At 41.5% G+C, this 25,995-nt stretch overlaps 1 protein-coding gene across 9 annotated transcripts in view; it reads right to left on the reverse strand.

Annotated features, from left to right (window-relative positions):
• LOC102368983 (methyl-CpG-binding domain protein 5) overlaps window positions 1-25,995 on the reverse strand; it is a 235,939-nt gene that overhangs the window by 70,235 nt on the left and 139,709 nt on the right. For 8 of the 9 annotated variants that reach the window (XM_025216384.1, XM_025216383.1, XM_025216377.1 and 5 more), the window contains one exon: window positions 1,303-1,444. The gene's annotated coding sequence lies outside the window, so the exon portion shown is untranslated. Of the gene's footprint in view, window positions 1-1,302; window positions 1,445-4,428; window positions 4,517-25,995 lie in introns of those variants that run through there. The other variant, XM_025216386.1, reaches the window with a different exon arrangement.

Raw genomic sequence — 25,995 nt, forward strand, 5'->3', positions numbered from 1 at the left:
CCCCTCTCCCCCAAGTCCTGTGTGCCCCTGTCCCAGCTGGGCAGCTTGTCTCAGCCCCAGCCCCAATCCCTCCCTCCCCCATGCTCCTTCCATCTCCCCCTTCCCCAACCCCAACAGACTTAGCAGCTGGAGGCAGCTGTCAGCTGCCTGTTTAGTCTGTGGCTGAATCTCTGAATTGGCCAAATCTTTTCTGAAGCTCTTCTGAATTGATTCGGAGACTGTGAACCGATTTGGAGCTTTTAACTGGTCTCCCAATTTGATTTGGAGATTTGGTCCTCAAATCATGCCGAAATCTCCCCCTTCCCCAACCCCAACAGACTTAGCAGCTGGAGGCAGCTGTCAGCTGCCTGTTTAGTCTGTGGCTGAATCTCTGAATTGGCCAAATCTTTTCTGAAGCTCTTCTGAATTGATTCGGAGACTGTGAACCGATTTGGAGCTTTTAACTGGTCTCCCAATTTGATTTGGAGATTTGGTCCTCAAATCATGCCGAATCTCCTCCTAATCGAATTGGCTACCAAAGCTTTGCACAACCCTATTATGCTATTCCATTTACATTCACGTAGTATTTATCACTGAGTATGACTAATGAAAGATACAGCACAATATATTTTTTATAAAACTGAATGAAAGACAACCAAAAACTAATTCAAGTAGAATAAAAAGGAATGCAATAACTTTAAAATGAGGTGTTTCTGGTCCAAATGAGTATAAAAAAAAAGAGCTCCATTCAGCAAATCATCTTAAAACTTGGTCTTTTGCACCTTTTTTTTTAATCCAACCCATAAATAACTTATTGCTTGTCAGTTGGTCTTCATACTATTCCACCAGAATTCTGCTGTTTGAAAATGGCATCTAAAAGTTATGATTTACAAGTTATAGGCTTGATGTAGTTCGTATTTGGTGCAATTCTACAGTCTCCATAGAAAAATAGTTCTACTCTTGTTTAATAAAATATTGATTATTAATAATAATAAGTATATAGTAATATAAAATGAGAATACTTAACACAGTTAAGTTTTTAAACAATACTATAATCAAAGGAACTTTATGGCTGTAGGTTGGCTTCACTTTCCAAGGTTTGCAGTTTGGAATAATATTAGTAAAACCTCAATGCAGTGTTACATGGGAGACCCAAGAAAGGAAAAATATGAACATATTTAATATCTCCCCATCTGGATTATCTGAGGCACTCAGTACTGATGTCTAATATTCTTAGACTAACTTCACAATGCCTCTAGACTCCCCCAGCATTAGCACACAAGGATCTATACAAAGTAGGGAGAAGAAAGAGAATTTGCTTACCTCAATTTAGGCAAGCTGGTGGAAAAAATCCACCAACCTTTGGTGGTTTACTGGACCCTTAGAAAGAATTAGTGTTATAATGCTGAGAAAGGCCTCCTTGTTTTCTTTCTTGTCTATTTTATCACGGTGACACCTCTTCTTCCTGTAATAAAACATCTATTATAATAAATCAACTTTACAGGCTTCAAATCACTTAAAGTTATCTAATACCTGTGTTTTAGAATGTGTGAGACAAGTGTCTGACAAACCACTCCACAGCACAAAGGCCATGGCTTTATACTGTGAGTTTGTTTAATGAGATCCCTGTGCATTTAAGTGGATATAAAAAGCCCACAGTACAAACACCTTCAAACTTCATTGAAAACAAAAGAGACTAAGAGATGCTGTTACTCAGAAATACCAAATTAGAATACATGAAAAGAGTGTAAAAAAAAAAAACTTGGAAAACTAAGTTCTTTGGAGGGGGAAACCAGTAGGGAGGCTGGTGGTGGTTTATTTTTTGGGAGGAAGAGGGGATTCTTTGGGTTTTTCAAAAATACACATTGTGTGGAACAAAGTATGATGGGGCTGAACATAAAAAGTTGCTTAAGGATTTGGACAAAAAGCATAGGGCAAAACTTAAGAGAACTGAAGAGCAGAGGAGAAGATGAAACAAAACAAGTCTGATACCTGCAAAAGGGAGATAAGTAATACAGGTTGCTACATTTGTGAAGTAAAACATTATTCATGGATGTCAACAATTTGTGAGCATATTACATAAAACCTACACAGGTACTCAGGTTGACTAAAAAACAAAAGCAGTCAGGCTAATTTCCTCTTGTGAAAGAAGCTTGGCTAGGTTTATGATCCGAGTGTGAGAGACGAACATGAACGGCAGCCTAGAACTAGGCAGAAGTTTTCATATGAAACAGATTTTCATTGCCAAATCCAGATTTTGGGACAGATGCATTTCATGAAGATACCATGGGATCATAGGAAAGTAGGCCTGGAAAGTACCTCACAAGGCCATCTAGTCCACACCCCCTACTCAACCCTGACTAAACCATGCCAGCTAATTGTCTGTCCAACCTGCTTTTGAAAATTCCCAGGGATGCAGATTCAACAACCTCTCTAGGTGACCTGTTCATAGTAGCCTCATAAGAAGAAAGTTCCTCCTTCTGTCCAATCTAAACTTCCTCTACTGCAGCTAGAGGCCACTGCTCCTAGCCCTGTCTCATACAACCAAGGGAGGATTGGGGGGTGGGGTGCGGGGATGCACTTGCACACCATTTTGATTCCTGCTTGACCCAAAGTTGAAAATCAACTTCCTAGCAGTGGCAGCAACATATCTAGTCAGATGGTGCCGAGGAAGTCAATTGACTCCGTGGCTCATTATCTGTCTGATTATAAAAATGGAGAAAAATGAGGATTTGCCTCTTTAATAGAGAAAAACGCACAATTCTCATTTTAACAGAGAAACACAGATTTTGGCACTTTTGCAAAAAGCTCTCTACAGGCTGGCAGAGTTCCAGCCTGCAAAGGGCTGAGGGGAGCAGGAGGAAGGCAGTCAGGCAGGGGGTGCCATGTGCATGTATATGTATGCGGCTGCCAGGCAGCCTGGAGAGCAGCTCCCACAGAAAAGCTTGGTAGGGGCTGAGGAGGATTGAGGCCCCCATAGGGGAGGGACTAATTTGGGCAGGGCTAGGGCTGGGAATGGGATTGCTGCCTAGTCAGGTGGTCCGTGTGGCTTGGGGCCCCAGGCTGGAATGTGCAGCTGCAGGGACCTGATGAGGACTGGAGAAGGCTGCGGGTAGCTCATCTGGAGTGGGGGCTGGGGCTGGCTCCCCGCTGCTGTGTACACTCCTGGGGGAGGGCAGAGGGGACCTGTTCCCCCCAGATCTGTGAGTGGGGTGGGGTGAGCTGCCTGCTGCAGGCTCAGGCTCCCTGCCCTGCTGCCCTCCCACAGGGCCTCCACAGCCCAGTGGATGGGACCTAGTGTGGCAGGGCAGAGTGAGCCTGGGCAAGGAAGCTAATTGCAGCTGCAAGTCCTGCATCACCCTGGTGAGGCATTCCCTGCCTGCCTGGCAGCAGCAGGGACAGTGGCACAGGGTTGTGCTCCTTGGTGCTGCAGGGTGGGCAGGAGGCACCTTGCCCGAGTGGTATTGAGCTCGAAGCAGCAAGGAGCTTCCCCACCCAGCCCCACTCTGCCCTGCTGTGCTGGGTCCCACCCAGTGGGTTGCAAAGGCCCTGGGGGAGGGCAAAAGGGTGGGGAGCACAAGCCTGCAGCAGACAGCCCGCCCCTGCCCCCACCTTGTGTGCAGATCTGGGGTCACAGGTCCCTATGCCTGCCTGGAAGTGCATGCAGCAGTGGGGAGCTGGCCCCCACAACCCAAACCTACGGCAGGCAGCCCACACCCTGCCCCCCATGGGCTCCACTCCAGCCGTGCCACACGTGAGGGAAGGGAAGCTGCACCAGCCCCACGGGCAGCAGCTGGGGCTCGGGTGCTCCTGTAGATGGCAGGGGGCTGTGGACCTATAGCCCTGGCAGCTGGGTACCCCCTCCAACAGTACTGCAAGGAATAGGGGATCCCCTAGAGTGCCTTGGGAGTGAGAGGGGCCTGGACCTGAATTCTGAGAGATAAGGCGGCAGGGAGAGCTCTGATTTTCCATGGTAAAAAACCCAGAATCAAATACCAAAATGTATAGGTATTTAGAATTTATTTTATTATAGTTACTGAGGCACTGGTAGGCTTCCAAACTGCCTTAAAATGTAAATATATCAATAAAACATTGTGTTCAATTGATACCTATATATACACACCTATGTACGTATAGGTACACAGGTATATACATACAGGTGTGTTGCATCTTACGCAGGGGTTAGGTTCTGAAGTCAGTGTGTAAGGCGAAAATCGTGTATAGTCAAAAATCCCTTAAATCACCCATACTGGGGGATCATCAGGGCTTGATGTCGATCCAGGAGACAATGGACCAGGCTTGGGTGATGGACAGCAAGTAGAGGCTAAGAGCCTTTTCTCGCAACGTGTTGCCATCAATAGGCATACGTTTACAGTTCATGTCTTCCAGCCATAAGTTTAATGCCTTTTCAGTCTTCACTAAAGTCTTATCATGCACTTGGCTCATCACCTTAGCAGTTACTGGAGCACTTGATGCCACGGCTTGAAGAATTTCTCTCTCTCGAATCTTGATGGCATGGATGCTAGATTCATTGCGGCCATATTTACGCGCCGCGTTGGAGACTGACATACCGTCTCTCAATAAGTCCAACACAACCAGTTTTTCCGCCAGCGTTGGAACGGATCGCTGTTTCTTCGGTTGAGCCCCAGATAGTTTCATAGTTTCATAGTTTTAGGGTCGGAAGGGACCTAATAGATCTTCTAGCCCGACCCCCCGCCAGGGCGGGAGAACAACAAAAAACCCTAAAAACAAAAACGGGACTCAAATGAGTCCAGCCAGGTAGGCATCCAGCCTCTTCTTAAAGACCCCCAGGGTAGGGGCCAGCACCACCTCCCTTGGAAGTTGGTTCCAGCTCCTAGCCGCCCTAACTGTGAAGTAGTTTTTTCGGATGTCCAATCTGTACCTCCTCTCCATCAACTTGTGCCCATTACTCCTTGTTATGCCAGCGGGGGCTAGGGGAAACAGCATCTCCCCCAAACCCTTCTGGTTCCCCCTAGTGAGTTTATAGACGGTCACCAGGTCCCCCCTCAGCCTTCTCTTGTGGAGGCTGAATAGGTTCAAGTCCCGCAGTCTCTCACTGTAGGGTCTGCCCTGTTGTCCCCGGATCATGCGGGTGGCCCTCCTCTGGACCCTCTCCATGTTGTCCACATCCCTCCTGAAATGGGGCGCACAGAACTGGACACAATACTCCAGCTGCGGCCTGACCAGTGTCGCATAGAGGGGGAGGATCACCTCCCTGGCTCTACTCGAGATGCACCTGTGGATGCACGACAAGGTCCGGTTAGCCCTGCCAACCATGACCTCGCATTGTCGGCCCATGTTCATCTTGGAGTCAATAATGACACCAAGATCCCTTTCCGCCTCCGTGCTCTCAAGTAGGGAGTTCCCCATCGTATAAGTGTGCTGCTGGTTCCTACTACCCAAGTGCAGCACCCTGCACTTGTCCGTATTGAAACACATCCTGTTCCTGTTTGCCCACCCCTGTAACCTATCCAGATCCTTCTGCAATCTCTCTCTCCCTGCTAGCGTGCTCACCTCCCCCCAAATTTTGGTGTCATCAGCGAATTTAAACAGGTTGCTTTCCACCCCAACATCAAGATCGCTGATGAAGAAATTGAACAGCGCAGGCCCCAGGACCGAGCCCTGGGGGACTCCACTACCCACCTCCCCCCAAGTCGAGTATGATCCATCCACCACCACCCTCTGAGTGCGACCCTTCAGCCAATCTGCAATCCATCTGACTGTGTAGGCATCTATGCCACAGTCGCCTAGTTTATTAATTAGGATGGGGTGAGAGACGGTGTCAAAGGCCTTGCTGAAGTCCAGAAAGACTACATCCACCGCGACACCTGCATCCATGGCCTTTGTGACCTGATCATAAAAGGCAATCAGGTTGGTCTGACATGATCTCCCCCTAATAAATCCATGCTGATTGCCCCTGAGCATCATCTCGGATGCCGGCCCATCACAAATGTGCTCCTTGATGATCTTCTCAAAGAGCTTCCCCAGGATTGAGGTAAGACTGACGGGCCTATAATTGCCCGGGTCCTCCCTTTTCCCTTTTTTGAAGATGGGGACCACATTAGCTACCTTCCAATCGTCTGGCACCTGGCCCAAGCACCACGATCGCTCGTAGAGCCGTGCCAGGGGCCCTGCAATAACCCCAGCCAGCTCCCTCAGCACCCTGGGGTGGAGAGCATCCGGACCCGCTGACTTGAACGCGTCCAGCCCCTCCAGAAGCTCTCTAACCCGGTCCTCCCCAACCTGAGGTCTGAAGGCGATCCCCTCGCGTCCGGCTTCTATCACAGCAGGGAAGTCCCGGTCCCTGCACAAGAAAACGGAGGTGAAGAATTGGTTAAAGAGGTCCGCTTTATCCTCTGACGCAACCACCAGATTGCCCCGCATATCCTGCAGGGGCCCCACATTACCCGGCGCCTTCTTCATCCTCCCAATATATTTGAAAAAGGACTTTTTGTTATCCTTAATCCTGGACGCTAATCCGAGCTCTATCTCCGCCTTGGCCTTCCTAACAGCCCGCCTGCAGGCCCGAGCAGAGGAGGTATACTCCTCTTTGGAGATTACACCCCCCTTCCACCGGGCGTACGCCGCCGTACGCAAGAAGTAGTTGGCTTGTGTTTAGGGGCTATGTTGTATGAGGGGCCACTCAGCGTGGCGAGATGCTCACACTATGAGAGGCGGAAACTCATTGAGTGGAATGGCAGGTGGAGTCGCCTGCACTATTTAAATTGTTACTTTTTTTTTTTTGCCGAGTGCGTATAGTTGATATATATATATATATATATAGGTGTTTCAATTTAATCACCAATTTTGGGATTTTTATCAGAGAATTTGCAATTTTTTAGCACAGATAAATAGGATCCTTGATGATGATCCAACCAGCTATGCATTCCCTTTACAATACTTTCATCTAGTCTTTATTTCCTTAGCTTGCTAATCACGTTATAGGAAACAGCATCAAAACCCTTGCTCAAGTCAAGGTTCATCATATCCACTGCTCTTTCCCCATCCACAAAACCTGCCATCTTTACCACAGAAGGAAATGAGGTTGGTCAGGAATGACTCTCTCTCAGTGAATCTGTACTGGCTGTTCTACACAGCACCTTGTTCTTCTCTAGGTGCTTCACAATGGATTTTTAAGGACTTGGCTCCATGATCTTTCCAGGTATGTCTATGCTTTTGAAACACAAAACCCCACCCAGGGCTTACGAGTTCTCTGCTACAGAGCTTTAATCTTTGACGATTGCGCAAGCTAGAGCCAGGTGTCTATTCCTTTGTCTGCAGTAATGGGCCTGGAAACTAAGAATCCCAGCTTGCACTTGATGGAACTTGGACTTTAAGAAGTTCCTAAATATTGATACATTATTTAAACTTTCTTCTTTGGTTTTTAACAGAACATTGAGATGCCAGTCCATTGTCTAACAAAGAATATTCAGCTACCTAGAATACCAAAAAGGTTGTGGTCATTCTAATTTAAATTGTCTAGGATCTATGCACTTATAAAAAATTCATTTGGGTAGCTAACTAATCATATGGCTGTTGGGAATACACTCTTCTAATATATTAATAACAGGAGCTGACATCTCTGACCCTAAACTCGAGGTATATGACACCATTCAGAGAAACTGAAGTGCCAACATTCCATGGGACTTCAAAAAGCCTAAGTAAAGGATATTGAAAAAAAACAAATGCTCAATTCTGTCCTTTGCTAAATTTACCATTACTTTAATCTGCCATTGGTCATTTTTGCTATGAGTTATATGAGTGGATGAACACCACAATACATTAGATGAGAACATGAATTAAGAATCAAATTAAATTTAAAAACCAAATCTAATGTAAAGGTGAGCATAAAAAAAGTTATAGTAATTACAGTAATGCACAAATTCCTATTGTATCTGGCAAAGTTGTTAAATGTTAGGCCTTAACTTCAGGGAAAGGGGGGAGAGGGGAGGCAACACTATAGTATTTCCCCTTGCTTCTTTATGCATCCGTAGAACAAAATTATATACACAAATAGAGGAAATCAGAGACTGACATAAATTTAGTCAATAAAGTAAGTCTCTTTAAAATACTAACTTGATCCTTTTAGGAAGAAAGTGACAAGTTATGATAATACGGTTTGTGACTGCAAACAGACTTTCATTTTCTAAAAAAAAAATCTTGATTTTGATAAGATACAGGTTACTGCTCAGAAATTGCACACGGGCAATATTTACCCAGAAGCTCAAAAACAGAATGAACATATGGTAGTGACAAATAAGTTGGTTCCAAAGAGTAATACAGACATTAGTCACGTGAATACATATGCAAGTTAAGACAATAAAGAAGAAAGCACTATGAAACTGCAACTATTATAGCACTTCCCTTCTCTAATTGTTGGTTGTTATGATAAGCATCTGACTTTATGCTGCATAAAAGCAGCAACACTTGGGGTTTACTCTTTATATTTTGAAGATGTTACTGAGACTTGGCTTCTAAGGTTGTGAGCATTAAAGGTTCTTTCAAAAAACTATACATTGCCATTTCTTTTGATTTAAAAAAAATTCTACTTTCTGTAATAAATTGTACATGAAACTAGGAATTTATTTCTACCAATTGTTTTACATAGTTTTGGTGGTACCTCCCTTTATTTCTTGGGTTAAAATAAAAAAAAATGAAATCTACTTTTGTACTTCACTAAGCTTTAATTTAATATGGAAATACATTTGACTGATGTAAGCAGACATAATAAACAAAAACGGTTGGTCATGGATTATACTGATTTTCCTTATATTTTTGGAAGTTGTTATTTGTTTGAAGAATAATATAAATATGATTTATGCTATTCTTCTCTAAGGTTATCCTGTAAACTACTGCAACTGGCTACAAGTTTATTTTCATGTTCATCCTCTAAAAAGTATTTTATTTTAAAAAGGTATCATAGCCAAGTTATATCATCAGTCACTAGAATAAGTTGTGAATACAGTAGAATACAGGAAACATTCTAATGAACACAGAATTATGTTGAACCAATGCCAAAACATGACTAACAATAGTGTAAAATATATATGTACCCACGGCCATGATGTACAATATGTACTTGGAAGTGAACAAACTTGGAATGATGAATACCTCAAAGGAAGAATGCAGGGTTCAATCCACTTACCAAACCAAGAAACTGCATCAGATCACATTTTAGCTGCAGTGTCAACTACTGACAAAATAATTCCAGTTGAGGATTCCAGATAGTCAAAGATACTTACCTTAATATTTAACACAAAGCCATCTTTTTCCTTACAAAAAGATGATGTTTTTCAATATCACTGGGGGACTATGTCCCTTCTCCTCTCTTAAAGGTTCTGGCAAGAGAACTATAATCTTTAAATTGTGGTTTTGTTTTTATTATTACTTCTCATTAGAAGCTTTTGCATTAGGGTCAGCAGTCCTGTATTATGACTTGTTTTTTTCTCCTGGATTTGACAGTTTATTTGTGCTGTCAAATATAAAACTCAAAAAAGAGTTAAAAAATTATATAAAGGACAGTAATATCATACAATACAGGCATCCTGTTTATATAAATTGTTGTCTAATTTTTGGCATACATCAGATAGACCATATTTAAATGCTATATAAAGGGCAGATTAATTAAAAATATTTTTACTTCCTATTAACCCTACAACTTATAGATCTTTATGGGTAGGGACAGACATTCAAAAAGCCTGAGCCTGAATTGGTTCAATCTTTGCAGGTTAGTCTAACGTGCAGATTGAACGAATTTGCAAGTGGACAGACATTCATTTTGATTCAGGAAATGTGGGCACATGTCTGCAGTGGCTTAGGCTAGAAGCTGGAGGAGCTAGAGACAGCCCTCCCCTCCCTTCCACAATGCTGAGCTGAGGCGGGGGGTGTGTGGCCAGGCTCCAGCAGGATGTTAAGAATAGGGAGGGGTTTAAACCCCCAAACTGGCCTGCATAGTCCCCAGCTGGAGTGTACCTAGTGGGCGGGGGGTGAGGGGGAGGGAGGACTGCTTGTGTGGAGTGCATGCATCTGTTGATGATACTGAGCTTTTCAATCTCCCTCTCCCTGCTTCTTCATACTGTCAGCAGCAAACTGGTGGCACTTAAAGGTCTCATGCATTGCAGACCAGGTCATTTCTCATATGCCTCTCTGTCCTCTCTTGAACACTGTCAGACTGCGGGCTTTGAAGCAACCCAGCAGCCAGCAGGGAGGTTATCAGAGCACAAAACTTATCAGCCCATCAAGAAAACAACCCCCCCGCCCCCCCAGCTTTTTCCAAGGCATTTGTAACAAAGAACAGAGGGACATTACCAGCTGACCTACTGATTCCAAAAAGCTCTAAGCAGATACCGTTCTGTCTGCCTTTATTCCAGTGAAATTGGAGACACACACACATAGACACCTCTCAGCATTAGTTAGCATGGGGGTGGCATGACCATGACCAGATGCCAGCTGGGGTCTGTGCTGCTGAGGTCCATGCTGTGGGAGAGGGGAGGAAGGGGGGTGGGGGCGGGATGCCTGCTTGAGCAGCAAACGTGGGGAGAGGGGGTGAGGAGGAAGCCAGGTAGACTCTGCTGTGCCTGCAGTTCCCACCCTCCTTCTTAGCCAGCTAAATCTCCGGCTAGGGAGGAGAGGGGTGGATCCAGCCCGGCTGGAGCAGACAGCCCATCCCAGGGCTGAAAAGCATGCTGGGAGACTTTGATTTAACTTAAACCAGGAAGGGGTGTTGGACAGAAGTTCCATAAAGTGGTTTAACCCAAATCAGTTAAGTCTCATACTATATTCAACCAGGTTTAGCTTAAACCAGTTTCGGCCATTTTGAAACTGGTTTATATTCACTGAATTTATGTTCTGTTATAGATATAAACCTGTTTCTGATCAGTTAAACTGGTTTATGTGTAACTTCTGTACCTAGCCTATAAATTTCAGGCTACCTATAAAAGTTCTCTCTCTTCAAAAATTCTCTCTACATTTCTCTCTTCACTCATTAGGAACATTTTCCCAAATACTTTGCACTGGTTATCTCTACAGGACAGAAAAAATATTTATTGTGTTCTAAACTATATTACATTTAAGAAAAAAAAAATCTCATTTTTGTATTTTTCAGGTGCACACATTTCATTATGCTAAAGAATAAAGTTTCTAAATCTGAGAAAAGCACTAGCACAATATTTTTGGCATTTCACAAAGAGACAACGTATACAAGGTTTAATGCCTGGAATTAGAAGCAAGCAATGAGCTGAGATTTCTCTCTTTTATGTTTGATTATCATATTATCATGTAGGCGCATTTGTCTGTCTTATCCATATACTGAATCCTTTGTGACACCATGATAAGCTCTCTAGGGAATTTTTTTTCCATTTGTCTATACAGCACCTAGCACAGTCGAGTCCCTCAATCCCTGGATTGGGCTTCTGTGAACTACCATAATAGAAATAATACATGAATAAATAATTTAGTATAATAAAAATGAAAGTAGTAAAATCAATGGCAAAGTGGATATTAGTGAGAATCTGTTATAAAAAAGACACTGTGTACCTTAGCAGAAGAGAGGCAACTTATTATATCTTTTTGCTTAAGAATATTTTCTCTTGTGTCTTCAAATAGTAAGATGTCATAGTTTAGAAATGTTTTTGTCCCATTGTTTCTTACTTTTGGTTATTTAAATTATTATATATTTTATATTATATTAAAATATTTATTATATATTTTATATTATATTATTATTGTTATTATATAACTTCTCAATTATTGTTATTCCTTCCTGCACAGTTCTTGAAATGCTTACATGACGTTTATTATAACCAGGATCTGTTGGATTATGCTCAACTCGCAATACTCCTGAGGTAGAACCAAATTTAGTCACTGTGTGTAGCAGTAGATACAGTCAGCAGTTGAACTTCTTAACAGGACTCTTAAGATGGGTTCATTCAATTGTTCTGGTCAGGACTCTGATTTTTCTGCTCTCTTTATCTGACCCCCCAAATGCACCTAAATTTACCAGATTCAAAGAAAATATTATGTGTATTCTGTATACTCTGTAGCATAGAAGTAACTAACAGTTCAGCAAAAAACAAAACCAAACTGTATATATTAAATTTCATTGCTCAATATTTGTATAATAGTTTGAAAGTGTTAAGTCATACTATATTATTTAGAGTGAAGACACATATAACAACTGAACTGCTGCAAAATGTCACTGTTTAAGAATCAGTTCACAGTTGTTGCAGGGGCACACTTAATAAATGAACTGTTCCCAAATGTCACTGATTGGGACCTGGTATAGAAGTGTGTGAAGTGCTGTGCCTCCAATACTAGGGAGTAGGAGTGAGCACCCAACCAACATGCTTCTCAGTAACAAGTTGGGGAGTGAGGGTGGTGGGGCAGGAAAGGAAAATAAATGCTTGCATCTACGTTTTGGGTAGTTGCAAGAGGTAAGTGACCTGTGGCCTTTTTACTTTTCTGACCGCTATTCTCTCCTACATATGAATTCAAATAAAGTTTAGTAACCTATACTTGACTGATTTCTGTAATATGCTTTCCTGACTTGGATGCCCAGGACGGAGGGAATGTCTGGACCCAGGTTTTTGGGTTCCCAGAGGCCGGAGTGTCATGTTGAGAGTAGAGTCAAGTAAGGAGTGCGAATGCAGCTAGTTGTTACAAAGATAGTTTTTACTGACCACACAGTTAAAGAGAGTTCATTGATAAAAAAAAAAAGTGCCAACAAAAAGCGGATCAGGGCAGGGAGAAAAGGAGCAATGCAAAGAAGTGTGGGATGCTTGAAAGACTGACCAGAATCATGTCACCGACATTTGGCATCCATACAGAACATTAAACTGGTTCAAAAGAGTGCTTGATTTTCCAGGTATACTTTGAACCATTCTAGGCAGCTTTAAAACAGGTTTAACTGGCTTATATGTCTGTCTGCTTTAAGTTTTAACTATAATGAAACTGGTCTAAGTGTTGCTTGTGTACATATCCTTAAGGAATTTGATCAGAGCAAGTAACATAACAACTGCCTTGCATAAACCTCAGAGTAGTTATGTAACTACTTCCTGACTATAGCTTTGAATTCTGTGCCCTGTACTTAACCAACATGACTTACTGTTGATTGACACAAGACACTGAAAATTTCCTATAATCCTATTGCTAGAAGAAACCTCAAAAGGTCACTAGTCAAACCCTCAGTTCAAGGCAACAGAATTTCAGTCTAAACTAAGTCAGACAAATATTTGTCTAATTTGCACTTAAAGACTTCCAACAATGAAGAGTCTATAGCTCTCCTTCAAGTACTTAAATACCCTATATTCTTCCTAATATCTAACTTCAATCTCCCTTGATATAATTTAAAGCCCATTGCTTCTCGTCTTTTCCCCAGTGGACATACCAGTACTTCGGATTTAAACCATTTCTTCAGGGGCACAGGATAGTGTTCCACATGTTCATTTTTTTTACTGAATTTCACCAATAAATTACCTGATTTTTTAATTGAAGTTATTCAGTTTTTACAGTTTTACACCTGTTTTTCAGTTCACTTAATATTTTACCGGGTATTTATTTTTATGAAATGGCATCCTGATAGATGGTTTTGTATTGCAACACTGAAGCAATTTTTAAAATTTAAAACTCACTCCAGACACACGACAGAGCCAGTCAGATTAAGCTGTTAATATCGCGCCATGATTAGCTCATGTGACCTAAATAGGCGTTTAATGCTTCCGTTTAATGTGGGGCTGAATAAAAACATACACAGAAAAAAAGTAAAAGATGGGTAGACAGCTCAAATCTTTATGTGAACGTATCTGTGAAAATCAGTGTTCAGAAGTTTTCAAAAAGGGTAAATAGGAAGGTGAAGAGGATGCATTCTGCTGCAAGTACTGGAGCATTGAAGTCAGTTCTCGTGCCGACAGGATAAAAGAACGTGTAGAAAGCAAGTAACACGTTAAAATGAAAGAAGAATGTGAGATTAGGGATAAACAGGCCATATCTGGAGCCTTTAACAGGGCATTAACAAAAGAGAGAATCCAACAAAACTGTGTTAATGAATTTGTGCGTACTGTTGGGCAACCACCATTTCTCGTAGAGAGACTGATTGGTGACTTTGGGCAACAATACTGTCCAGCAGCAAAAACTCTTCCTAACGCAGACAACCTCACTTATAAGTACCTCAGAGAAAATGAGGCCTTTTGTTTTCATTTTTTGATTTCAAAGCCAAAAAACCTGCATTGTTTTGTACAGATGTGATATTCATCCCATTTACTGACACCCCAAGAGTCCATGCAGCAGTAAATGCCATGTTCGAGATGTAGCAAGTGACTTGGGAAAATGTGGCCACCACTAACACGGATTCTGCCTCCTATATTGCTAAGTTTTCACGGGAGATAAAACTCAATCAGAAACCGGAGCTATTACAAGTTACTTGTCCCTCTCATTTAATTCATGTTGCACTATCATCAGCCACAGCTATTGAAGAAATGAGAGATGTGAAATCTTTTGTTGTTGGATGTGGGGCTGTTTTCAAGCACGCAAACAAGCTGAAGGCTTTGTTTTATAAAGTGTGAGACGACTGCAAACTTGACTAACGATTACCTACTCCTGTTGTGGCTCATCAGTTGATGAGTTTCTACCCAGCTACATGTCATGTAAATAAGGCATGGACTATGCTAATGCATGTTTTAGATCACCCTGAGTTTGTAAGTGCTAAAGCAGAAACTGAAGAAACAGGCAAATAATCTCACTGACCAACAGATTCTGCACACCAAGCTCATGTTCATTGTTGAGAACTTGGATTCGCTGTCTGAAATGCAAAAAGCACTAGAGTTCTCCCCTGCTGCCGCCAACACAACATTTTCTAATACAGATGTTCACCGCATACTGACAACCAAAATATCACCTGAACTGAACACAAAAGCTGCAACAGAAACATACGGTGAGATAAACGCAACTGTTTCTTGAAATCCTTCCGACCTTGGAACATGAAAGAACCAAAAAAGCTTTCTAAGACTTTAGCACTGATCTCTGTGAAAAATGGCAGGCGACTGCAACACGAAATTTGAACCCCAAAGTGTTCAGCGCTGAAGATTCTTTTTGGAACGTCATCCAGGTGTTGAACCCCTTCCTCAAGGTGAATTTTGCAACGGACTATGACCACTATGCCAGAGTGTTTCAACCATTTGCCACCAAAGATGAAATCTTGTACCTTAAAAGGGAATACTACCTACATGAACCTGCCTATCCCTGACAATGTGGAACTGGATGTGCTGGCTTTTTGGAATACCCACCAAGACACACTTCCCAACTTTAGTAAAGTTGCACGACGAGCACTGAGTGTACCCCCCCCCCCCCCAAATCAGTGGATGCAGAACACTTATTTTCAAAACTGGACTACATCCAAGAGAGCAAGAGGCTCAACATGAGTGAGGATACGCTTAAGAAAACCACACAAGCCTATTCAAACCAGGATTTCTGGGAACATTGTTAGTTTTGATGGGACACAAAAATTATGTTTGTATAATAAATGGTTTAGCCTAACCTTATTGTTCTCCATTCTTTTTCTAACAATTCAAAATCAGCTTATGCAAATCTGAGTTTTTACACAAAAAAAACTCAAGAAAAATATTGTTGGACAAAAGTTGGACTTTATTTTAATTTTTTTAAATCTTTGCTCATGGATACCGTAGGGAGTTATGACAGTAGGATGACGGTACTTCTGCTGAGTACAAATATTTCTTGCTGTAATATAAATGTAGAAACCGTTTAAACATGTGTATGAATTGTTACCATATCAAAAAGTATATATGTATAAAATTCTTTTTTTTCCCCCCCTCGTTTAAACCAAATTTTTTTCCTTTCTTTTACCCTGATTTCAACCCAGTTTTTATGTTTGGAAGATAAACCCCGAAAAATTCCCAGAATTTGGTTTTGAAAATAAAAACCGAAAATGCGGAACACTAAGGATACAGCAACTACTGGACTTCATATGGGATATGAAGCGAAGGGACTTATACCTTAACTAATCACCAAACAAGGGCTATTCATTATGTTTTATACCTTCCAAATCATTTATTGAATAATGTTACTATATTTTTTCTGACCCATCTTTGCCCCATTACAATGAGTGAGTGATCTTCACCACTTTCCGACTTCTGCTCAGTGGTTTGAAGGTGTTGGCAGTACTATACTGTTATGACATACTCTGAAGGTTTAGGGATGATATTTTTATAATCTCGCAAAGATTCTAAACACCAGGCTTCAGCCCACTGGTGCCTAATTTAATTCTCATTGAAGTCAACAGGACTTTTTCTTTTCACTTGAACAGAATTCAGATTGGAACACCACTGATCATACATTTATATATTGTATCTTAATTGGACTTGTAGCTCATTTCAGTATTTTGAAGATGAAAATTAAAAGTTCCCTTAAAATTTAAAACAATAATTGAGCTGAGCTTGTTTTACTGGTTTAATTTTAACCATCTTATAGGATCATAGTGCTAAAGATGCATTTAAATTGTTTCTTTATTGTCTAGAACAATGCATGCTATACATCCTGTATAAAACATGGATATAATGCATCTCTTTATGGGAAACATTCTAGGATACTGTGTGAAAAAGTACTATAGGATTTAGTTATCCTACTGAACGTTATGTATTTAATCTTTTAAAGAGGTAACAAAACCTGCTTATTTGCTGACAGGGAATTTCATACCCGTGGACTATTCTTTAATACTCTGTCACTTTGAATCTGTACTAATAAATCAACATGTAATAAGCACAGAGGTGTGCAAAAGAATGCAGGGCCTTAAAAGCTAAGTTTTAGAAGCATGTTTAAGGTCAAATAGGATCTTTATAAATAAACTAAGTTGGATGTTTTAAGACAACTTAGGGTGTGAACAAGATGCCCATGGTATATGATTTTAACAATGATTAAACCTGCTGCAATACTCAACATATCAGAAGTTTTCTGAAAATCCATTTTGGAGGTCAAATCATATAAACGTAGAACTAATTGATTCCAGAAGAAAAAAAATATGAAAGAGATAACTGACATTAGTAGAAGATAAAAAAGGTTAAATCTGTTGACATCAAGTAGCAGAAATAAAAAATTACTAAATAATCAACTGAAAAGCAAAATTAATAATTACACAGTTAATTGGAAGGTACAAGAAGTGTCAATAGAAAGAACGAGAAAGTAATTCATGATTGTTCCTTTAGTAATTCATGACTGTACAGCAGAGAACTACTGTACAATGTGACTTGCTTCATTCTCTACTAATATTAGTCAAATATTTATTCAAATTTAGTTTCCTTAATAAAAAGACTAATATGAATAGAAATGCCTTCATGAATCTTCCCAACAAATTCAAAATGAAAACGAGTTTATGGGGAGATTTACACAACCATGGAACCACAAGCCTAAGACTGAATCAAAATGAACTGGCAAAACCTAATCCTACGCCCACTCAAGTCAATTGCATTGGTTTACTAAGGGGGTAGGCACATGAAGGCATTTTGCGTGGCATGCATGCTCCAGGATGGCTGGTGGGGAGGGGTCCAGGGCTGCACTGCCACAATAAGGATCAGGCCCCTTGTGGCTCCCCTGCCATCCTCCCCTGGCATGCCATCTTACAAATTGAGGTCATGGGTGTTTTTGGAACTTTGCCCAGATATGTTGCCGACCCCTAGTTTACTATACTGGATCAAGTCCATGCTGCTGCACTCCCCACATTCACTGGCATACAGCAAAAACTGTCTCCTAGAAAAAAAATGCTAACCTCATAGTAACTGTTTTTTCTAGATTTGCACATACAGGTTTGTGTGCTTTTCTAACTTGTACAGGAAGGCTGTGCAGGTAACTATATAGATCCTATAGGCTTCTGCCTTCACGTGTGTTTTGTAGTCTCAGCTAGAACACAATGATAAAGTAAGGCTGTGTTTGGGATCTCTGATCTCAAAAAAGGCAGGAGGTTGAGGAACTGACATTTACCCTGAAAATCAGGTTTCTAGACACATTCAGTAAAAGGTGAGATTGGATCTGTAGGATGCCCGAGTTCTTATGGGGGTACTATGCATTTTTATATGAGAAACAGTATGCAAGGGTTCTGATAGGGCCTTAGTTTGAAAAGGATTTATTAAGTTTACGAGGATAACAGGATGTATGTTCAGAATAGAAGCACCAAAAAGGAATGGGTTAATAAGAGTTTGGAATTGAGAGTGTATGCACTCTTCCTACCTAATAATGTCCAGCCTGACTGCACTAAGTGCCCATTCTGTTCAAAGCTTGCATATTGGAATAGATGTGGTTATCTGGTCAACATCCAGATGTCTGCTACTATCCTCAGTGACCCTCTGTTATTCACAGTTCTCTATAAAGTTTTTCCATCGCACTAGAGATGCATGTAATAACATAATTAATGTATTCCCAGTAACTCATATTCCTGTTTCATCAGTGCCATTTCAGATTTGGTCTTGCAATTAATTTTTGAATTACCACATAAGCTATTTTTATTCTTGTTAACTTAGTAGAAGTATAATCTTGATTCTTATGGTGAACAGATCTCACATACTAAATGGATGGTGGTTTCTTTGCATCTACTCATACCAGCTGGATAAACCTTTTTTTCTCAGTAATATCCTAATAATGCCTGGCTGCGTAAAAGGTGAAAGCTTCTAGTGTAAAATTAACAGTTCAAAAACAAATTAGACATACCAATAGCTACCCCAGATCAACTATGTTTGAGTAGTTCTATATTAGAACCTCCCCCTTAATGAGATGAGAATCATAGAAGTGCTTTCTTCCTTACTCAGCAACTGCTTGCCTATAATATAGAACTCCATTATACAAAGTAACTAGAGCCAAGAATGCCAGTATCTTTTAAAACTGCCATTTGTTTTCCATTTTCCTGTGGATTGTAGCCAATCAACATATGCTTTTAACTGTTGTGTAACCTGAGATGCATCTCTAGCTTATCATGTACACGCATAGTTTTTGTATTTAGCAGCCGTCAAACAGAGTCCAGGTGTACTGCTCAGAGGACTTCATCTCCAACTGAGTAATTGATGATGTCCATGGGTTTAGAGATGTCTAAACTGTTCCCTTTAATTTTTCTATTTTGTAACTTGGCCCTGTTATTTAATGCAATGGTGTAGTTCAGTGTATTTCACACTGTGCTCCACAGAACCCTGGGGCTCTGCAGAGATTGGGGTTAATGGCAGAGCAGGCCAGGAGGCAGTGCACTGCCATTGCCTGGCAAAGTCACCTAGCTCTGTGTCAGCTCATGTTAGGCCCAGAGAGTCAGGGATAGGGGTTCCACAGCAGAAGCAGCTATATGAACTTTAAGAAGTTTGAAAACCACTGGTGTCATTAAACAACTTCCGGTTTCATGGAATGTGCGTCTACTGTATCAATGTAGCGTACTTTGTCATACAAGTACACCCTGATGGGCCTTTTCATTAAGTTACATTATAAATGGAGAAAAGCATATTTGTGACCTCTCTAAAATCTGTTCCCAACATAAAATTGGGGACTGCAACCAGCTTACAGTTCTCCTATCCTGTCTATGTACTCATGCAAACAGTGAGCCTTGCTGTATGTGCGTGTGAAACTGATGAAGATTTCAGCAGAATTCTAATATAATAAAAGCCTTAGTCTGTTCTGTAACACTTTATTCACACTCTGATTGGTTGTCTTAGGAGCCAATCACAATGCTGACTGAAACAACCAGTGCTGGCCTCACCCCACTCCAGCTGTGCTCCTTAGAGATGGCAGCATGAGGTGCTGGTGGTACAGTGCTGGCCTTGCCCTCCCACTCTGGCCTCGCCGCCCCCAGGCCCCAACAAAAGCCAGCAGGGAGGGGGAGGCAGCAAGGGGAGGAGTGTGTGGAGCCAGACCGGGGTGGGGTGGGGAGGGTGGGGCACAGGGCTGGACGCAGAGCAGCAGTAGCTCAGGGCCAAATAAGTAGGGCACAGCCAGTCTATGGGCCAGATTGATCCCCGTAGGCCAGGATCAGGCCCTAGGGCCAGGCACCAACCACTCCCTGCCCTGAGCACTGGGATTGATCCCTGGGGACTTGGTGTCCCCCTCCCAGCCCAGAGAGTTGGGATTGGGTCCTTGCCTTAACCACTCTCATCCCAGCATTCTGGGATTGGGTTCTGGGGGCCCAGCACTGCCCCCTTCCGGCCCCCCACACTGGGATTGGGCCCTAGCACCTGGCACCATTGGGCCGTGGAGCTTGGTGCTGCCCCTGAACAGCCCTGTGTCCTGGGATTGAGTGCCCAGTCCTAAAAGTCAGGCCCAGGACTCCCCACAGCTCTGAAAATTTGGCAGTGGGGCAGTGGTGTCCCCACTGTCCTGCCACCAAATTTCCAGACCCACGGGTTGGATGACAGAGCTGCAGGCTGGATTTGTCCTATGCTGCTTTGCGCTGCTTGGACTTATGCCCTTAATTTCCTTAGGGCTTTTTGGCTTTATATTTATTCCTATATTTATACCGTAAATGTCTCAACCTGCCCATACATGTAACAAGAGTCCTATCTGTGTCCTCTATGCACCATCTATACAGAGCCTCCACGGGTCAAGAAAGAGCTAAATAAATAGACAGATGGAACTAAAACTGAACATTCATAACAAGTTCTATTGAATTAGCTCAGTAACAGCAGTACTGCTATTGGATGCTGCTGCCCTACCTCTATTCCCCTTTGCTAGGTTTCATATGTTATACTCTTTCAGCAGCAATGCTTTAAGTTGCTTGTCTAAGTAGTTAACAGTCAAATAAACATCCTACATGAAATATTTCTACCTGTTGTTTCCTAAGAATGGTTTTTCATAAAATCCTCACAAAATATTTGTTTTAAATAAACAGAACAAGAAAAGCCTGCCAGCCTCAGTTATCCTCAAGCAACTGAATTTCCACAGTACTGTCTGAATCTGCATGATTAAAAAAACATCCACAGTTCTTTAATTTCTGTTTGCATGCAATATTTTGTAATGTAGATTTTTAATTCTATACTGCACAACCATAACAAATGAGTTGGGAAGACCTAGGATATCAGCTAACTGATGAGACTGATTTGTATATTTTACTGTATAAAACAGCAATAATTTTTCATGCAAAAAAATCTATACTTGCAGGTTTCACTTGAAGCATACAACAAGCAAACAAAAACTATTGAGAATTTACACATGAGAAAACTGAATTCCATCTCCATTCAGTAATTAAAGGTTCTAAGTTATCACAAAGTGTCAGCTACTTATATTGCCAATGAAAATGTAAAAAAAAGATTCTATTTCAAGAAGTTAAATAAGACAATTTTTATTTTAAAAAGCCAGACAATGTGGCCCAATAAAAAGAAAACGTACCAAACTAAAAAGGCAGCATATAATAAGTAATAGGAATGGTAACTCAATAACTAATGGGAAGGGAATAAAGTCAAAATTAGATGCATAGATGTTAAGGTTGGAAGAGACCTCAGTAGGTCTTCAAGTCCAGCCCCCTGCCCTGGGCAGGAAAGAGCTCTGGGGTCAGATGACCCCAGCTAGGTGCTTGTCCAGTCTCCTCTTAAAGACCCACAGGGTAGGGGACAGCACCACCTCCCTTGGAAGCCCATTCCAGATTCTGGCAACCCTTACTGTGAAGTTCTTTCCAATGTCCAACCTAAATCTGCTCTCCGTCAACTGGTGGCCATTGTTTCTAGTTACTCCAGGGGGTGCCCTAGTAAATAAAGCATCTCCTATTCCCTGCTGCCCTCCCTTGATGAATTTATAGGCAGCCACAAGATCACCTCTCAGCCTCCTCTTGCGAAGGCTGAAGAGATCTAGGTACCTCAGTCTCTCCTCCTAGGGCCTTGAGTCTCTCCCTGCCTGCAGACCTCTGACCATATGAGTGGCCCTCCTCTGAACCCTCTCAAGATTCTCCACATTCCTCTTGAAGTGTGGTGCCGAAAACTGGACACAGTACTCCAACTGTGGCCTGACCAGTGCCGCATAGAGGGGAAACATCACCTCCCTGGACCTGTTTGTCACGCATCTGCTAATGCATGATCAAGTGTGGTTAGCCTAGTTGATCACTTTGCCACATTGATGACTCATGTTCATCTTGGAGTCAACTATAACTCCAAGATCCCTTTCTGCTGCTGTGCTACTGAGAAGTCATCCCCCAGCCTGAAAGTGTGTTGTGGTGGTTCTTTTTGCCCAGGTGCAGCACTTTGCACTTGACTTTGCTGAATTGTATCCTATTTCGTTCTGACCATTTTTCCAACCTGTCCAGATCCACCTGGCTCCATTCCTTACCCTCTGATGTGTTAATGTTGCCCCATAATTTGGTATCATCTGCGAACTTGGACATGGTGCTCTCTACGCCCTTGGCCAAGTCACTGATGAAGACACTGAATAGCACCAGCCCAAGCATTGAGCCTTGTGGGACTCCACTGCCCACATCTTCCCAGGCTGATATTGACCCATCCATGACCACTCTCTGGGTGTGACCCCTAAACCAATTTGCCACCCACCTGACCGTGTAATCATCTATATCACAGACTGTCAGTTTATTTATGAGAACAGAATGATATACCGTATTGAAGGTCTTCTTAAAGTCTAGGTAGATGACATCTATCTTGACTCCTGCATCTAAGCATTTTGTGAACTGGTCATAAAAAAAAACAAGGTTAGTCAGGCAGGATCTAACTGTAATGAACCTGTGCCGATTTCCTTTCAGCATTATTTCCCGTTGGGCTCTCACAAATGTGATCCTTAATGATTTTTTCCAGAGTTTTCCCAAGGACAGAGGTGACACTAACTGGCCTATAGTTTCCCAGTTCCTCCCACCTCCCCTTCTTGAAAATAGGGACCACACTGGCCCTTTTCCAGTCCTCTGGGACCTGACCTGAGCACCACGAATGCTCGAACAGCCATGCCAGCAGCTCTGCTATGACACTGGCCAATTCATTCAGCACCCTTGGATGAAGTTCATCCAGGCCCACTGATTTAAACACATCCAGCCCCTCCAAGTGTCCCTTCACTAAGCCTGCGTTAACAGTTGGTGGGCTGGTGCCCCTCTTGTGTCTGTCTATGATCCAACTGGGAGATTTGTCTTTGTCTGTGTCTAGGGAAAAAGGACTTAGCAAAGAAGACTCCTTTTACTGAAAAACCTGAACGGAGTGTTGTACCAGCATATGCTCTATGAGAAAAATAAAAAGATGACACTTTAAAAACCAAGCATTGTTGATCATCAGTTTATTTAATAGTAACATCACCATCCTGGAAGTAAAAAAAAAAAATTAAAAAAATAAATTTAAAGGACGAGTATACAAGCAAATGTACAGGAGTTAAAGTAAAATAAACCTATTGCTTCAGGGGAAACAAAACAAATCAATGAATCAACTGTAATACCTTTAATGTCTACTGTAATCCTAAGAATCTACAACATAACTTTAAAACACAAGTAATGTCAAGTTTTTCTACTTATGAAGAAATTTTCAAAAACCAATACCATGTTTTGCTATATTTATGAATATGCTGCCCTAAACAAGGAGGTACCAGATACAGTAATTGCAAAAATAAAATTTAAAATTTATGTTCAGTTTACCTGGTTTCTTTTGAATTTCCATATGAATTTCCATAGAGATTCTAAAGAAAACAGACAGCAGAATGCTATTTCCAGCAGAAGTAAATAATTAACTATGCTGGGTTTGATTGCAAATCTATAGCAGTGATTCTCAAACAAGGTTTCAATGCAAAGGGTGCCCTGAAATCCTTTTAAGGGAGCTGTAGATGCTACGTAGCTTTAGCACTGTTAGGTTTACAAACACAATTCACAAGAAAACCCCCTAGATTTCAAATAGAAACCCAGAGCTGTGATCTGAGCTCTTTGCAACAAAAAAACCTGCTCTATTTTTCTGTAGTCAAAAAAAGAGTGAAAACTAAGAACTGCCATTTTCCAAGTGTGCCTCAAGTTTATAAAAGATTGAGAACCACTGATCTAATCAAACTCTCTACCCACCACGGACAGAAAAACAAAGCAATTTCTAATGTATAACAGCCAAGATTAAAGAAAACAAAACAAATTGCATGGATACCACATCTAAATCGTGACCAAGGACATGTTAATTTCATTTGAAGGTTATGGTAAATAAGAATAAGAATATACTCAAATAATATACACATAAGTATAACTATGCAGAATTAAAACTTTCAGGGGTGTAGTGCTTATGAGAAGCATAAAGCTGTCAATCTTGGTGAACGAAGTCCTCTTTTCTTTACAGGACAACAGCAAGGCAAGCTTTCTATAAGTATCCAAACCGATCCAGTATTAGGGGAGACTTTAGGTGAGACAGCGGTACTGAAGTTTTGATGGCTCGTACGGGTCTCGATTACTCTTTTGAACCTGCCAGCTAGATCAGAAGCATAGTGATTGGTATAATTTTCAGGGAATCAAACTCATCTCACATGAGAGATAATAGGGATCTCTTTAGTGAGGAAAAAAAACATTAATGCTTATTGAATGCAGTAGGATTCAAGCTGGGGCCTAAAGGTGAAAGGTCACAAAACTCATTATCAATGACCTGGTTATGTAGTTCACCTTGTAAGTGACTATTGGCAAATAAAAACATACCAAAAAATACCCACTGTTATGAAGAGTGACAAAAGGAAACGCAGGAAATGCCAGAAGGAAGGCTACATATGCAACATGAATTTCCCTGCCACTGTAGAACCACAGAATCATAGAAAGGACCGGAAGGGATCTATAAGATTATCACATCTGGTCCCCTGCTGTGGACCACTGTAATTAAAGACTTTATCATAAAGTCTTTAATTACATGGCCATATACTCCATTCACCCCACTTTAGTAAAATATTGGGTAGCAGGATTCCTGGTCCAATTCTACTTGGCTAAGTACAGGCATGCAGAAGGTTAAACTGGGTTCAAAATGAACTCCTGACATGAATGATGTGAGCCCCTGGCGGCAGCCAGTGGGGGACTGTGGGCCACCTGCAGTACGGTGCCTTTTTGTAGGGGGTGCACCACCATGCTCAGGGGGTGCATGTGCATCTGTGTGCACCACCTTTGCACTGCTCCTGACTCCTCATTTAAACTTCTCGTCCTGGTGCCATCCTGGTGCTGACCTGGGCAGCCATTTTGAACCAATTTCATTTCCTCCTGACTTCCCTGAATGTCTATACCTACCTTTTCTGGGAAGGAAATGTATTCTAGTGAGCAGTCAGTGGAGACAGCCTAGCAAAGCACACGTTTAGCACTTACACTCAGAAAGGAACCACAACAAACTGACACTAAGTTTTGCCATGTCAAAACTATGGGTTCTATTCCAAATTCTTCTTGAAGGAATTCAATATCATTTTTCAATTATCTTATAAATAAAGCTAATGGAATGACAGTTGCTTGTTCATGTTTTCTTTTTTTTAGGAATATAGGCTGCTGACAGTATATTAGGACTGCAAATGCTACAGAAATATTAACTATAGTAAGTAGAAGTCAAGAAACCATGGTGTGTCTTCCCCCGGGCCAAAGTATACTACAAGTAGGTATCTCTTTCCTTCATGAAAAATGACAGCTGGAAGGCCTTGGGAATTCCAATATTTGCATTCCAATATTTGAGAGTTGGAACCTACTAAATCTTTAATCCAAACATTTAGGCTTGTGCTAATTTTAAGTGGATAAACAACACTCATCCACTCATACAGCTATTCTAGTTATTGTGCTAATTCATTGTTTATTAAGTGTATTTCAAATTTGGGAAATCCAAGTTCCATTAGGACCGAAATAGTTATGCAGCTTATTTAAACAAAAGTAAAAAATTAAGCATTAGACTTTGAGGAAGTAAAGTATCCTATCAATTAGTAACTTTTTTATAAGATGAAGGAAATGTTACTACCTTCACTTTTGACAAAAATTACATTTGGCAATTTCTATAAAAAAAACGAGTATAAGAATATTCTTAAAACCAAGGTAACAACTTCATATGAAACAACACACTGGCTGCCACT

Source organism: Alligator sinensis, unplaced genomic scaffold (assembly GCF_000455745.1).
Source record: "Alligator sinensis unplaced genomic scaffold, ASM45574v1 scaffold1048_1, whole genome shotgun sequence".
Taxonomy (NCBI): Eukaryota; Metazoa; Chordata; order Crocodylia; family Alligatoridae; genus Alligator; species Alligator sinensis.